At 42.1% G+C, this 16,224-nt stretch overlaps 1 non-coding gene across 1 annotated transcript; it reads right to left on the reverse strand.

Moving 5' to 3' along the window:
* Positions 1-1,471: 1,471 nt before the first annotated feature.
* On the reverse strand, positions 1,472-1,578 carry LOC136150354 (U6 spliceosomal RNA). The gene has a single exon (XR_010659789.1). It is a non-coding gene; the product is annotated as a U6 spliceosomal RNA (small nuclear RNA).
* Positions 1,579-16,224: the final 14,646 nt, after the last annotated feature.

The following is a 16,224-nucleotide window of genomic DNA, read 5'->3' on the forward strand; positions in this document are numbered from 1 at the left end:
TTGACATTGATACCCAGAGATCTGAAGCATCACCATGGCCCTTGTTAGAGTGGGGGCATACAGGGTCAGGTAATGAGTGTAGTCCTAGCCCATGGCCAGCTTTACAGTGGGTCCTCTATGTCCATAGACCCACCTATAGTTATTTTCTTGGTCTCTTAATCTGTAATTGGAACAGGCACAGCTGAGGGTTGGCAGAATCCTTGCACTAGTTCCTTGGCCCATAGGGTAAGGGGCCATGATAATGAGGCAAAGGAAAGGCAAACGTCTGAAACTGTCTTCCATTCAGTTAACTAAAAACTATATCTTATCCTGGAAGGAATGGCAGAGATCAGTGCCACCAGGGAAGACTTAAAGGTGGTCTTCATCCTTTCTCCCGTTTAGCGCCCCAATCTGACCCCTCTTTCATCAGCCGCTGCTGAGATGTGCCTCCTTAGATCACATCTATAGATGCCACCTTCCCTGGAGAGGACATGGCAATCCATTCCAGTATTCTTGCCTGGAGAATCCCACGGACAGAGGAGCCTGGCACGCTACCGTCCATAGGGCCATAAAGAGTCAGACATGACTGAAGTGACTTAGCACGTAGATGCCACCTTGGGGCAGAGGCTGGGGGGCTTAAAACCAGCTGATGGAGGGAGAAAAAAACCAAGTTTTGTTCACGGGTGAGTTGACTTGTTATGTGGGTGAATGGACTACTGCTGCCCTATAGCTGCATACAGGGATGGTCTTAGAAGAGCAGGGAGGAGAACTCAGCTTCAGGGGTAAATCCAGTAGTTAGTCCACTTTGTGTACAAAGAGAATGACCTGAAGTAAGAATGTACATGGATTCAAGGGTAGTGGCAAGTGGTCAGGGACCTCGAAGGAGGAACGTTGGGAGATTAGGATAAAGGAAGTCTGGGGGAAAGGCATGTGGATGGATGCACAGGAGGGGCACAAAGTGAAAATTTTGTATCCTGTTAATGTGATCAGTGAGAACTCGCCCTCCTCCCACCCTCCACCACTAGGGGCTGGGATGCAGCTAATCCTTTTCCAAGCCAGAGGGAGCTCCATGGCAGAAATAGCAGATGTCCACTAAAGTGACGAAGTTACTTTTGGAAACAAATAGCCTAGAAAAACTTCCCTAGGTTTATACCTCTAAGACAGAGTTGAGGGGTTGTTTTGTCCAGGTTCTCACCAAGGGTTAATTAACCAGTCTCCACTGAACATTTTCAAACAGGCTGCTCCTTACCTTTCCAGGTGACCTGCCTCCCTTTAGGACAGTGCAGTCACTCAGCAGTTTCTCCTTCTGTAGCACGTTGGGATTTTCTCCTCCTACCCTCTAAGGAAGGGTACTGCCCCTTCCCATCTTTAGGCTCCAAGCCAAGTTAGGATCTAAAAGAAAGTATTTTGGTAGGAGAAGTGACAGATGCTTTGTTAGCAGAATAACCAGTGAGGTTATGCTTGGAGAAATGATCCATTTTATTTATTTATTTAAAATATGGAGCACTTCACGAATTTGCGTGTCATCCTTGCACAGGGGCCATGCTAATCTTCTCTGTATCGTTCCAATTTTAGTATATGTGCTGCCAAAGTGAGCACGAAATGATCCATTTTAATAAGAGAAAGAACTGTTTGACTGGTCAGGGTTTCCCTTGGAGGGAACTAAAACCCTTTCCCTTACACACAAAACACCTCCACTCCCATTAAGAGAAAAATTCAGAAGCAGATAGATAAGATGACCCTGAGACTGGTTGGGGGCAGAGGGTGGAGAAAGAGGAAGAAAACAAGGAGAAACCAGACAAAGTGAGCTTTCGGATGCTCATAGGGTTGTGTTCGATGGAAAAAGGAGTAAATTTTTCTGGAGGTTCTGACTATAGGGTAGATAGTCTAATGATACAGTTTTACTTTCCCAGTCTTTCAAATCTGAGGGGTTATACTTACCTTTAGCTTAAACCAGCACTAATTATTTTTGAGTATAACCCAAACATCTTTTGGTGGAGCCAAACTGAAAGGAAGGCCATCATGGCAGTTCCCTGGAGGTAAACTATTGACGTTAATCAGAAAGGTGGTGCCCCAGTTTTCTACACGTGACTTCTCACGTAAGAGGCAAGGTGTAAATTATCCCCTCTGGGCAATGCCCTTGGGTATCAAATTTTAAAATACTGTTCATCAGGCCCAGTTTCTATTGAGTATTTCTACAAACATTACAAGGTGCAGCCACAGGCATTGTACCAACTCCAAACCAGCCAGCGACTCTGATGTACCTCCCTGAAGCTGGCTGCTGCAGTCGGCTGAAATTGTGAAACCAAATCGCATCAGAGGAAGATTGCTTACCCAGAAGGAGAGATTTATTTTATTGTTTAATATTTAAACAGTTTAACATGCCTCCCAATAAATTATCTGAATGGTTCAGAAAAGAGCGTGTAAAAAATACATGCAATAAATCCCTCATTTTAACATAAAGCACAGGTTTTATTAGCAGAGCATCTGTTTCTCTCTATCTACAATTAGCAAGTGTTTAGAGATTCCTGGTTTGAAGGGGCATCCACATCTCCCAGTCCCCTGGCCCCCGGCCTCAGAAGCCTATGGGTACAAATGAGGCCGCACCATCACTAACGCCCAAACCACAGGAGTCCTTTGCTCTGGCCGGCAGCACCTCAGAGGCTTGGCCACCCTTCCCTAGAGTTTCTGAATGAGGGGCCTCACCCTCTCTGTGCCCAAGGACAAGCCTCCCTCTGAGGCCTCCTCTGCAGGGTGCCCAGAACTGCACTGCTTCTGAAGCTCTGCGGTGACTGAGGCCTCTCCTGATGCCCTCAGTCAGCTAGTCTTTGCTGGGGCACCCAGAGCCCTCAGGCCATGAAAGCTGAGACCAGGGGACGCAGGAGCAGTGGGACAATGACGCCCATAGCTCCACACCACGTCCTGTCACCTGGACTTTAGAGAGGCAGACAGGTGTCCAGGAGTCTCCTCACATTCTTGAGCTATGACTCTGCATCTGTCTCCATCAAGGTCCCCTGTGTGTGTGTGTGTGTGTGTGTGTGTGTGTATTCCATAAGGGCAGGGATTTTTTGGCCTGTTTCATTCGCCATTGTATCTTTATTGCTCAGAAGAATATTCAGCAAATAGATGCTCAAGAAACTCTGTAGCTTGAATGGGGGAAAAAAGTGAATCCAAGAAACCCTCCTGCATTCTCCTTCAGCCCAAAAGCCCACACCCCCGTGTGTATCCTTCCAGAGCCCAAAGAGTTCCCAAGCCACCAATCTAATAGCTCAGCCAGGCTCAGCCAGGACACCCAGCTGCATGAGGATGCTGTGGTCAAAACTGTGTTGTCAGCATGCACTGGCCTCAACAGCCTGGGTCCACAAATGGGCACAAGTCTCAGGGACTCCAGTTCCCATCCCACTCAACTACAGAAGGTGCAGCCTCCCCAGACTCTCCAGGGATCCACGGGGGCTGTTGATGTGCTTCCTTATGCCATCCTGTGCTCCTTGCTGCTCCACCTGGCCTTCTGCCCCTACTGCTGCTCTGCCCTCTACCCACCCACTGCCTGTTTGCCACAGCCTGCTCCCAGCCTCCCTCAAGCTAACTCTCCTCATGCCTGGCACTGACAGGACAGCTGCCTTCAGGTACACGGCTTGGCCTTGGCCGCCACTCCTACCTCATTCCTCTCCTTGCTCATCAACCTGCAGCCCCTTGAGCCTTCATTCTGTTCCAAGAATGTAGCTGGCTCCCTTCTGCTGCAGGACTTTTGCTCATCCTGGGACACTTAGCTTCAGGATCTTTGTTGGCTGGCTGGTGTCTTCTAATCTAGTGATCCTAGCGTTGCTCCAGGAGGTCTTCTCTGAACTCACCACCTACTAGAAGCCCCAGCCCATCTACTAGGCGCCCCAATCCCCACAAAACCTCAGCCTCTTTTATGGTCCTGATAATACGTATCACAATCTGACTAGTTCTCATTCATTTATTCTTGCTCGTGTATCATGTATCTCTCTTTGGTAGACTGTGGTTTGGTTTTTGGTTTAGTCACTAATTCATGTCCGACTCTTGCAACCCCATGAACTGTAGTCTGCCAGGCTCCTCTGTCCATGGGATTTTCCAGGCAAGAATACTGGAGTGGGTTGCCATTTCCTTCTCCAGGGGATCTTCCCAACCTAGGAATTGAACCTGGGTCTCCTGCATTGCAGGTAGCTTCTTTACCAACTGAGCTATGAGGAAAGCCCTTGGTAGACTGTAAACTCCATGAATACAAGGGTTTTGTTTGCCACTGTATTCCAACTTTAAGAATGTTGGTATTCAATTAAAATTCACTGGAAGTTGAATGCTGAATATCCTCCCTACTTGGAGTCCAAGTCCAACAACTGTCCACCCCAGAAAAAACAAGTTTCCCTCCTCCCAGCTTTAGGCCTATCTCTGAGGCTCTGGTATTCTATGACAGGATCTGGCTCTTCCCAGCCTGCCTGATGGTGGAATTATTTACATCCTCAGGGGAGACCCTACAGCGGTATTGTCTATCCCTTAGACTCAGCCAACCCAGACAGAATTCTCCAACATCAGGACATTTTCTAGTGATAGTCATTAGGCATGAAGATTGCTCTGTGAGTGCATTAGCAGTCTGGTCAAAATCAAGTCATGCCAAATCCAAGTTTCCTTTCAGTCAGTCAGAGTGAAGACAGGGCCAAGCCTGTGAGCTTCCTCAGAACCTAGGTGTCCTGATCTGCGGGCATATGAACCACACACATACATACATACGCAAGACACAGACCATCAAAATCCATTCTGAGAAACTGAGGTTCAGTTCTACACAAACGTGTACCTCATTAGCATTTGGAAGCAGATCACCTGCTTTACCTCTGGGCATGGATTGGTCACTGACTTGAGGGGCCTCCCCAGGAAAAACAAATGGGAACTTGCTGGCCATTCATGTAACTCATATCCCCTCTTGTGTGTTGCCAAGAACAGCAATCAGCCTTGGCACAAAGGTGACTTCAAGTGTCCAACTCACCTGCTTCTACTTTTCAAAAGGCAGTGCTTTCCGGTCCTGCCACCAAGGTTTCTCAAGGCCTCCAAGCCTCCATGCCACCTCATTACAGCCCTGGTCTGGACTTTCTGTTGTGAAGTACTCTTCGCCTGCATCATTTCCTCTGGTACACAACCTCCAGGGACGCTTGATGACCTGGGAATGGCTTTAGCTGTTTTAGCCTCTCTATGATAATTAATCAAATGCTAAAAGCACAGAAGATGACTCTTTGTTTTCACAGTCAGAAATCAAAGAGGAAGAGGAAACCTTTTAAAATCAGAGCAGACAGAATAAGAGATGCTGGCTGCCCAGAAAGTCCCCTCCACTCAGCACGCAAGGGCTGGAGACCAAGTGACCCTAGGGGTGATGGGGTGAGAGTGCATCCCTGCAGCTTTCATACCACCCCCGTGCATTCTGGGTGCCTGGTTGGTCACACCTGGGCTCAGCCTCCCAGAAGCCCTGAGAAGCAAGCTGGTGGCTCCATGATGTAGAGAAGCATGCCAGCACCCTGCAGGAAATTCCCTAAAGCCTTTCATTAACTTATTTGCAGCAGTTATGTCTTCTTGAGAATTCAAAAGTGATAAAACTCCATTTTCCCCCTTTTCTAAAAATCTATCAATGGAGGAGGCACTGAGTCTCCAGCAGTGGGAGCTCAACTCCTGTTTTCTCCTATTCCTCCAGCTTATGACATCTGAAATGATCATTCCCACTGTGTTCCCTGTCAATTTTCCTCCATTCCTTTAATCTGAGCCTGAATGATCCTCTGGGAAAGATTCAGAACTCTTCCACATAACATGAGTCCCTTGTTTATAGGCCAAAAAAAAAAAAAAAAAAAAAAAAAAGTGGTATCTCCTTCTCCTGCGTACAAGGTCATTCGCGGAAAAGGTTACAGGAACTAGGCAAGTGGATATGAAACAGTCAAGTTTCTCACTGAGAGGGACTGGAGAACGCGCTGTTAGTTTCTTAGGCAAATGGGCTCCCTAGTCATTCACACCTGAACTAGACTTTGCCAGCAGGCCCTGACACATTGCCTGCTTCAGGGCCAAGCCAATTATTGCCAGACAAACAACAGCCCAGAAAACATTTTGAGAAGAAGCTGAGCCACATTCACTCATTTGATTTCTCTGAGAGTGAGTGGAAGACATTGTCCCCCCCTGCCACTCCCACTTCTCATATCCTCCCACATGGAAAAATGAAACCAGAGAAATCAAGATTCCACCTTCACAGTCACCCTGGGCTGACAGAATTTCCTCTGTATGGATAAGGCAAAGAAACCTCATAAGATCTGGGAAGATTCTGCAGCTCAAAAGTTAAATATTCCCCCCAAAGTTCTGAGGAAGCTGCCTCCCTGGGGGGGGTGGGGAACTAAAAATATTTACTGCTGCACAAGATTTTTAAAAAACATCTGAGTATCTGATTCAAATTCTCAATAAGATTCCAGGAGACTCTGGAAAAGACTGAGAAAGTAGAAAAGATCATAATAAAGAGGCAGAAATCTGAGAGCAGGAAATACAGCAGAGAGACAGAAACCACAATAGCTGGGTTAAAACCCATGATGAACACTACAAATAGCAGACAAGACACTGGAGAAAATAAAATTAACATGGTCACGGGTAAAATGGTAAAGAGATGAAAAGGAAGAGACAGGTAGTTAGACACAGGGGATATACCTGGGAATAATAGGAACTCCAGAGAGAAAGGATACAGCAAAAGCAGTAATCAAAGACACGGGGAACAGGAAACCTTTCTAGTGCAGAAAGAACTCAGCTGGAATTGAGAGCATGTTCTGAGTCCTGAGCTAAGTAAATGAAAATAGGACCACATTCAGACACACTATGGTGGAATTTTCAAAGTAGAAAAAGTTAAGAAAATTTCTGGAACACACACACACACAAACACACCCTTGAAACAGGAAATTGAAGGAAGAGATTCTTACTTTTAGTTAATATCCTCAGTTCTGTTGTCTGCTTGCTTGTTTTTTAAAGCAATACGTCCTTAAAAATTTTTTTAAAAGAAACTTAAACTGGGGAAAGGGGTAATAAATAAGGATCTTATAGACAAACGGTCAATAAAAACAAATAGCCTAAATTAAAATGATTTCATATTTCTCACAACATCCAGAGAAGTCAGTATCAATTTTTAACCTCAATTTGTTAGAAATACATTTTATTTTGTTAACATACATATATATTATCTATAATATTTTAACAGGATAAAAGATTAAAAAATTTAATTTTCTCACTTAGATCTCTGGACATTCATGATACATGATAATTATCTTTACTACATTTAATGCACTTTAATGTCTTCTATCCTTGTCTGTGTCATTTTATATATTTTTAAAATGCACTGACAGTGTACTAAACTGAGTGGATTGTGACCATAGTTTGAAATAGACTGATCTAAAAAAACCTAAAGGAAAAGCCATGCTTTCATTCATGATGAAGGTAACAAAAACACCTTCTCAGGAGCAGATGTTGTTTAAAAAAATAATCCCTTCCAAGTACTCTTCTTTTTGTTTTCCCAAGTACTCTTCTTGAATAAATGTATTCTTCTTCTTGAAAATGTATGCTAGGACACAGGAAAAAAACATCAGATGCAAAAATTCATAAATGAGAAAAAAAAATCCAGCTTGAAGCACCTTCTTAGAAGTTTAGGGGGAAAACTTTCATATATTCTCCCAGAAAAAGTGACAATGTGAATCTAGCATCTTTTTTGGCAATATCTTTAAAAAATTAAAGTGTACACACTCATCTCAATCTTGGAAATCTAAAAGCAAAGTATGTAAGGATATATGAACTATGATGCTTCTTGTAGCAATAAATATAGTGGTAAAATAACTAGCAATGACCTATATGTCCAATAACAAGTTAATGGTTTAATAAATTATGGTTCATCCATGCTAAAGTAAGGTGGCACAGTGGTAAAAGAATCTGCCGGGCCAACACAGGAGATGCAAGGGACACAGGTTTGATCCCTGGGTCAGGAGAAGGAAATGGCAGCCCACTCCAGTATCCTTGCCTGGAAAGTCCCATGGACAGAGGAATCTGGTAGGCCATAGTCCATGGGGTTGCAAAGAATTGGACACAACTGAGTGCAGACAAACACACGCACGCACATACACTAAAGTAATAACTATCATAGTGATTTCTAACAAATTAGCTATCATTTCCTTTCTGTAAAATAAGGAGGGGGAACTTACTAAAGGGTTTGCATCTGACTATTTATGTGAGCAGAGAGAAAGACATAGAAGAAAAAAAGAAAATTGTCAAGGCTGATTAGTTCTGAGGGGTGGGAGCAGTAAGAAAAGAAAGGAAGCTCACTGGCTCTTCTGAAACATTTTTCAGCTGGCTTGTTGCAATAAATATGCCTTACTTTGAAATTCCTAACCCACTTTAGAAATCATCAGACTACCCAGGTGGTCCAGTGGTTAACAATCAGCTTTACAGTGCAGAGGACACCGGTTTGATCCCCCGTCTGGGAAAATCCCACACGCTGCAGGGTATTTAAGCCCAAGTGCCACAACTACTGAGATCACATGCTGCAACTACTGAAGTGTACTAGATTCCACATGCTGCAACTAAGACCTGGCACAGACAAATAAATTTTTAAAAAAATTATCCTTTTGGAAAAGGACATTAGACCTAACGTATAACTTAAAGTTATAACTTAGCTATATAACTTAAAGCATATACATTACTCTAAATAAATTTTTTAATAGTTTCAAATTGAAGATTCAGAAAAAGTAATTTTCTTTCAAAGATATTAGCTATTATAAACAAAAATGATGAACTTTATAATCCCAGATAAAATTAAGAAATAGTGGGAACCAGTGGGGGAAAATTTGTTTTCCACAACAAGGAGTAAAATACATAGTTCTATATGGACTATGATGATTGAAAGAAGTGAAAGTGTTAGTCACTCAGTCATGTCCCATGGACTGTAGCCTGCCAGGCTCCTCAGTCCATGGAATTCTCCAGTCAAGAATACTGGAGTGGGTTGCCATTCCCTTCAGGGGATCTTCTTGACCCTGGGATCAAACCCTGGTCTCCTGCATCCACAGGCAGATTCTCTACTGTCTGAGTCACCAGAGAAGCCCATGATCATTGAATATCATATCAAAAACCTTTAGGGTAAATAAAAGCAGAATTAATAAGGAATTCTAATTCTTGCTTTCTAAATTATTAAGGATTACAGTAAATAATCTATACAGCACTAAAATGAAACTTAAGAGCAAAATGTGTTAGGGCTAAAACTAAGACCCAATATTAAGTGCTGCCTTGATTCCTGGTGAAATTGAGAGGGCCTTGAATGGCCTAACTCTAAGTTCCCGTCCCCATTCTGCTCCCTCCAGTAAGGTCCCTAGTCAAACAACCCTCCTGATCAAGGGGAGCAGGATAAGGTCCTACTTAATACCCAGAAGTAGGCCTCAGTTCCCTCTCACCTGCACGATTATTCAAATAAGCCAATAACACCTTCTCATGAAAACCAGGGTTCATCTCACACTTTTGATACTATAATGCCCGCCTCCCCAGGTTGTCCACCCTGTTTCTGAGTATAACCCCCATATGGCCCTGCAGAGTGTGCGGTGCCCTCCTCTCCTGGACACTAAGTATATGTGACTAACAAACTGCCCAGAATTGGGTGCCAGGTGTTCAGCCATCCCCATAACTCTAGAGAAGTAATCTTTCCCTCACCAGTGAAGTGAACAGGAGGTGATCAAAACACAAGAAGATATTAAAAGCAAAAGGCATCAAATTAGTTGACAGAAGCTGTGCCAACCCCGGAACTGCAGAGAGAAACAGAAAATAGAAGATTTATCAATTCAACAGTAGGTAGAAAAGGAGGAAGAAATTGGAGAAAAAGGATGAAAAGCAGAAAATATAGCATAATAATAAAAGAAAGTCCAAATACATAATTAATAGCAATAAATGTAAACTGCTTAAACACACTTAGGAAGATACACATTACCAGATTGGGTACTTTTTTCTATATCTGGAATAATCTCAGCTATTGTATCTTCAATATTACTTCCCCACCACTTTCTTTGTTCTTTATTCTATAAGTCCTATTGGACATATTTTGGAGTCTCATCCTCCTGCTCATTGAACTGCTCTCTTTTATTTTAATATCTTTATTTCCCCTTGCTGTATTCTGTGTAGATCCTTTAGAACTATCTTCCAGTTCACTAATTTTCTCTTCAACTATATCCAAACTGAAACTCATCCCATCTTTGAGGTTTTTTTAATTTCATGACTATGTTTTTATTTCTGAGATTTATAATTGCTTACATTTTGTATCTATATGTTCATTTCATTTTCATCTGCATTTGAGCATCCTTATTTTCAAATCTTTGCAAGTTTAGTCCAAAAAATAACTTTCATCTGTAAGTTTATACTTAGGTTGTTGAGTTGGCTATCTTTTTTGGCATATGATTTCCTCATGAGTTTATGTGCTTTGGAATTTTGGTTTACAGGCTCACTATGGCTGGGAGGTTTTGATTCTGCTTTGTGCTCTGTTTCTCTTCTTTCTTGTCTGGTGGATTTAATTTTATGGTTATGTCCACAAGATTAGTCCAGACCATGACCTTTGAACACAAGGTCACTGTGAACTTGTGCGCTTCATTAATTTGGGGGTCTTGTAGATTCAGGCACAGGGTTGACTCAGTTCTTGGTTATGAGGGTATCTTTCCTCTGCTGCCTCCTTGGGCTTACAGTTTTGGCCATAGTTCCTGAGAGCTGGTTGGTTATCCTTTTTTTTTCTTTTTTTTTCAGTATCCTTTCACAAGTAAGGGGGCCTCACTCCAATCCCTGGTTTCAGCCAGAAACCAGTCTGGTTTCAGTCTGGCTCTATCCTCTAGTCCATGTGCAATATTTTAGCTCCCACTACCCCCAGAGGTCTTTGTCTTTGGTCTTGCTCACCACCAGTTGGTTCTCCTTGTCTCCTGAGATGTTTATCCTATTTTTAACTTGTTTGTGTCTTTTGCAACTTTTTCTCTCATTTTTATATGTTTGGAGCATAAAGGCTATGTCAAAGCATGAACTTTCCACTTTCTTCTTGTTAATGTTTAAGTCACTTGGAGATAGAGTCACTTCTCACAATGGAAACATACTAGCAGATGGAGTTTGGGGGTAAAAGAGATGAGCACTGATACTTAAACCCAGGGAGACCAAGTAATGGGCATTTTGTTGGGGCTTCAGGGCCTGGGTAAGGCTTCCCAGGTGTTGCTGGTGGTAAAGAACCCACCTCCCAATGCAGGAGATGTTAAGAGACGAGGGTTAAATCCCTGGGTGGGGACGATCCCCTCCAGGAAGGCCTGGCAAACCACCCCAGTATTCTTGCCTGGAGAATCCCACAGACAGAGGAGCCTGGTGGGCTACAGTCTATAGGGTCAAAAAGAGTGGGTCATGACTGAAGTGACAGCCGCAAGGACCTGGGTAGGGATGTGGAAAACCCGATCAGGACTTCTAATTACAGACCAGCTTCCTACAGCGACGCCATGTGGCAATAAGATGATTTGCAGGAGTAGAAGGTCCTATCCAAAGTGCTTTCCTACTTTCCAGCTTGGAGCCGGGAGCCTAAGTGACACCTCCTTTGTGAACTGCATGCGGTCACCGCAGGCTTTTTAGACAACTCAGAGGACTAAAGAGAAAGACAATACTGGATATGGGCTCTTAGCTAGCTAACTAGAAAACTGAAAGAGCTATGACCCTTTTGTTTTGGAATAATCCATACTGTTGACATGCAATACATACAAAATAATGGAGGAAGGAAAATAAGAGAGATGTAGTGGAGCATTTAAATTATTCTTCAGAAAAAGACTCATAAATTCCAATATTGATCCAAAAAAAAAAAAAAGTACAAAATTCTGAATAGATCAATAACCAAGAAGAAAAAATAAAATAGAAGTTACCGAAGAATTAGCTCCCTAAAAGACTCCTGGGTTTTATGCTTTTGTTGGCAAGACTTTTCTAATGTTAAGAGACAGCAGTGTCTATTGTTGCTATTATACAACAATCCCTATTGTTGCATAAATTATCTCAAAACACAGAATAAAGAAATAATGCTCCTCAATTTATGTTGTAAACTCTAATTCTTAAGTCTGGAAAAGAAAATCATAGACCAGAGATTGCAAATTCAAGTGTTTATAAGCACCAGAAACTAATATAAGTGGGTGAAGTTGACTGATGTGTGAAATGACGGAAAAGTGGAAACTACAGGAGCTGGAGGGTGTGCACCCCTTATTCAAGAATTCAAAATCAAATGCTTCAAAACTATTCTGGCCACATAAACAAGTCCCATGGGTCACCAGTTTGCAGCCTCTGGTATAGGCCAATCTCTATTACAAAATAGATGTAAAAATTCTAAATACAATACTAGCAAGTTAAATTCAACCTATACTACAATTTAAAAAAACCTACTAGGACTGAGTTATATTTACTCTAAGAGATGCAAAAATCTTTTAATATGTGGAAGTTATTTTTAAAACAACCATCATCTCATATTAGAAAAACACATACGATTATTTCAATAGATGCTCAAACTTAATACCTGACAAGCAGAGGCCCAAGAATTCAGAGCCGGGTTGGGTGTGAGCTGGCAAAAGATGTCCCAAAGGTAGCATGTAGGGGTAAAACCAGGATCATGTCCAGCAGACAGACAGCCCAACCAAGTGTCAATCCAAGGAACTGGACAAAGACGTAGAAATTAGATAAAAGCAAGAAGACAGGGCCCATGGAGATGCTTGGGAAGCATAGCCCAGACACGTTTCTGCAGGGACCTCCCTGTGGTCTGGTCCTGAGCCAAGTCTGAGCTCTAGCTGCTGAAGTTAAAAACATCCAGCATCCACATATCATAATATTTCTCCTAAAGTTAAGGTCTAAGGATAGTGCCATCATATGAGAAAAGACATATCACAGAAGCAGCCCACTTAAAACTAAAACTGCTTCCCGCTCTGATTTTCTGAGGAGTCATTTTGTATTTTCAAGACTTTCTACAATAAAAGAAACAAAATGCACAATGGAAGTTATAGGGGAACCTGATAGAAGAGGGGACGGTGGGAAGCAATGAACCTCGTATTTTGTATGGTCAAATCTAAATCAAGCAAGGCATGTTATACCACAATAACCAATTTATCTTGTATTTTTATTTTTAATATTTTTTACTACATTGCACATCTTGTGGAATCTTACTTCCCTGGGCCCCTGCAGTGCAAGTGTGGAACACTACTACTGGACTGCCAGGGAATTACCAATAATCAATTAAAAAACAATAAAATCTATATGGGTACTGATAAGAGTGACAAGGAATAAGTGCTAAGTCAGGACTCCACACCCCTACTTCATACCATACACACAAAAAATTTCAGATGGATTAAAGACTTAAATGTAAAATGTAAATAAATATTGTAGGCGAAAATATATGAGATTGTATATCTTTTCAAGAATGAGAGAGATCCACCCAACCTGAAGAGAAAATGAGAAGCTATAAAAGAAAAGGAGCATAACTGATTCCAAGAAAAGTTTTCTATTTTTAGATCTTGAAAAATCAAAATACAGTGATAAATTGAAGAATACTTTCAATTTCAAAAGGATGAAAAACTCTTAAAATTGATAAGAAAAAGACAAATAGCAATAGCAAGAGATAGACTCATGAAGATCATGAAGAAGCAATTCTGGGAAAAGAAAATCCGGTCAAGAAACCAAGTGAGACACTCCTCAGCAGAAAATCACAAATAAACCACCAAGGCACTCACTTCTTACCTATCAGATTAGCAAAAATTCAAGTGATAATCATTGCTGTTGGAAGGGATGCCAGAAAACCATACTTTCATACAATGCTGTTGGAAAAGTGAATTGTCACAACTCTTTGGAAAAGCAATCTGGCAATAGCTATTAGCATTTAAAATTCTCTTTTCCCCAGTTATCCCATTCCTAGGAAACACTAGGACTTCCTGGTGACTCAGACAGTAAGGCGTCTGCCTACAATGCGGGAGACCCGGGTTTGATCCCTGGGTTGGGAAGATCCTCTAGAAACACTACAACAGCAATGAATACATTAGTGCATAGGGATTACTGTAGAATCATGTAAGGGAATGGCTACCCACTCCACAGAAAGGCTGTATCAACAGGTAATTTTCTTGGGGCTTCCTGGTGGCTCAGATGGTAAAGAATCTTCCCACAATTCGGGAAACCGGGGTTTAACCCCTGGGTCAGGAAAATCCCCTGGAGAAGGAAATGGCAACCCACTCCAATATTCTTACCTAGAGAATTCCAGACAGAGGAGCCTGTCAGGCTGTAGGCCATGGGGTCACAAAGTGTCTGACATGACTGAGGGACTTTCACTTTCACTTTTCATATTATAGACTTGTTAGCCACAAAAACTGGAAACCAAGTGAATGTTCATTCAAAAAAGGAGTGGCATATTATGCAGTCATTTAAAAAATGGGTCCCATCCGTCCTGGGGAAATTTCTACTATGTGTTTATGATCAAGGGAGAAAAGCAAGATACAAAGTGTATGTAATATGATTCAACTTTTAAAATATAATGACATACACACACACAAAAATAAAATATAATGTATTTTATATTTATATATCTATAAATATTTATAAATAAATATTTTATATTTATAAAAGTAAAATAAAATACACATCTCATCCCCAAATAAAAAACCCATGTGTGTGTGTACGTGTGTGTGAACTGCTACAAAAGTGGAAGGAAAGAAGGAAAGAAGGAAGGTAGGAAGGAAACCAGACTGTTAACACAGTGGGGAAGGGGAGAGAAATACTTAAAAGTAAGTTTCTATATTTAAAAACCATGTGTGCAATGTGATGTCATTCATGGAAAATTCCACACACATAAAGAGATGGGGAAAGGATCGTCACCAAAATACTAATGATGATTGTCTCAGGAAGGGGGATTGCAGGTGACTTTTATTTTTTTCCTTATTTTTTCTATGTTTTAAATGTTATATAATGAGTACACATCATTTGCACAGTCAGTGGAAATAGGACTTCCCTGGTGGTCTAATGGGTAAGAATGCACTTGCCATTCTTACGGCAATGCAGAGGATGTGGGTTCAGTGCAGAATGTAGAGGATGAGGGTTCAGTTCCTGGTCTGGGAAGATCCCCCATGCCGTGGGGCAAGTATGCCTGTGAGCCACAGCTACTGAGCCCAAGCCTAGAGCTCATGCTCAGCAACGAAGAACATCCCTTGCTCACCACAACTAGAGAAAGTCCGAGCACAGCAACGAAGACCCAGCACAGCCAAAAATAAAGAAATAAATTTAAAAATCAGCGGAAAATACAGTTATTTTAATTGTTGGATGAAGGGAGACTATGGACAGGTAGACAGTCCCTGGGAGACCCGATTGAATGAGCACACAAATCTATATTTAATTAACCTATCAATTGCTGGTATGCCAACTGATGTTTTCCAAAATCTTGAAGGGTAGTTTCTCTTAAGTAGCCTGTCATCTGAAACATTGTTTACAATTCTCCCACTTAACTAATGCTGAGGAGTGCAATGATTACAAATACCAAAGGGGCAGGATATAATTAAAGGAGGTTTTACTTAAGTGCCATCAAATAACTACATCTGTATTCAGAATTTCCTCACCAAGCTTATCTCCTGGCAACTTCCAAACCCTTTTATCATTGCCTTCAAGCTTTTTTTTTTTTTTAATTATCTCTTTTTCCAGATCTCTGTGTGGTGATTCTTAAAATCTTCATTATAAATCGTCAACCTTCACTTTGCTCTTTTGATGGCTTCTTTCTCAGGGAGCTTGGCTTCACCACCTGGCCCGAACCTGGTTATGCTGGGCATGGCCTGCTTCTTATCCGCTTCCCTCTCTCAGCGGACCTGACACGTTTGGGGAGCGCCGCAGGGGTTCAGGCCTTTTCTATGCCCCGCTTGAACACGCCAGGCTTTCCAAAAATGTCAGGATTAGCTGATGAAACAAGAAGTTGGGCTTCATTTGCTCTTTCTTTCACAATATTTATTGAGTATTGCTGGGTGTCCATCGCCGAGCTAAGGATTCAAAGGTAAAGAGGCCATGATTCCAGAGAAGTTACAACCAGGCATTTGGACAGTGTTGGGCTGCCTGGTGCCGGGGAAGCACTTGGGAGGACGCCTCGGATGGGAAGGGGAAGCGAAGTAACGGAGCAGCCGCGAGGGCCGAGCACGGGGAACAGAACGTGCAAAGGTCTAGTGGTTCTTCAGGTGT

Source organism: Muntiacus reevesi, chromosome 18 (assembly GCF_963930625.1).
Source record: "Muntiacus reevesi chromosome 18, mMunRee1.1, whole genome shotgun sequence".
NCBI classification, from domain to species: Eukaryota; Metazoa; Chordata; class Mammalia; order Artiodactyla; family Cervidae; genus Muntiacus; species Muntiacus reevesi.